A 614-nucleotide genomic window follows, 5' to 3' on the forward strand; every position below is an offset into this window, starting at 1 on the left:
TATATATATGTAAAAAACGAGATCAGACCGATCTCACATTTTAAATAAAAATGTGTGTGTGCCCATCGTCTCCGTCCCGGAACAGTGGCTCTGCGCGAGATCAGGAAGTACCAGAAAAGCACGGAGCTTCTCATCCGTAAGCTTCCATTCCAGCGCCTGGTTCGTGAGATCGCGCAGGACTTCAAGATGGATCTCCGCTTCCAGAGCTTCGCCGTTGCGGTGCTTCAAGAGGCGACGAAGTCCTATCTTGTTGGGTTGTTTGAGGATACCAATCTCTGTGCGATTCATTCCAAGAGGGTTACGATCATGTCGAGGATATTCAGCTTGCTCGCCGTATTCGTGGCGAGAGGGCTTAGGGTTTTTTTGGGATTGGGATTGTGGGGGAAGGGGGGAAGGTGGGGGTTGAAGATGAAGTTGATTTGTCTGGTTTTATGTGGAGCGAAATGGTTGATTTGTAGTTTGGAAGTCTTTTGTTTCTTAATAATATAAATGTTTGTGTTTCTGAAGTTGTTGATTTATTACTTGCTTTTTTCTTATAATGTTATGGTGTGAATGATCTGTTCTTAAGTGAAATTGTGAATTTTTTGTTGTTTGGTGGAATATATATATATATA

At 42.5% G+C, this 614-nt stretch overlaps 1 pseudogene; it reads left to right on the forward strand.

Annotated features, from left to right (window-relative positions):
• The first annotated feature begins 57 nt into the window (after nucleotides 1-57).
• Nucleotides 58-356, forward strand: LOC110037547 (annotated as a pseudogene).
• The last annotated feature ends 258 nt before the right edge of the window (nucleotides 357-614 follow it).

Source organism: Phalaenopsis equestris, unplaced genomic scaffold (genome assembly GCF_001263595.1).
Source record: "Phalaenopsis equestris unplaced genomic scaffold, ASM126359v1 Scaffold220822, whole genome shotgun sequence".
NCBI classification, from domain to species: Eukaryota; Viridiplantae; Streptophyta; class Magnoliopsida; order Asparagales; family Orchidaceae; genus Phalaenopsis; species Phalaenopsis equestris.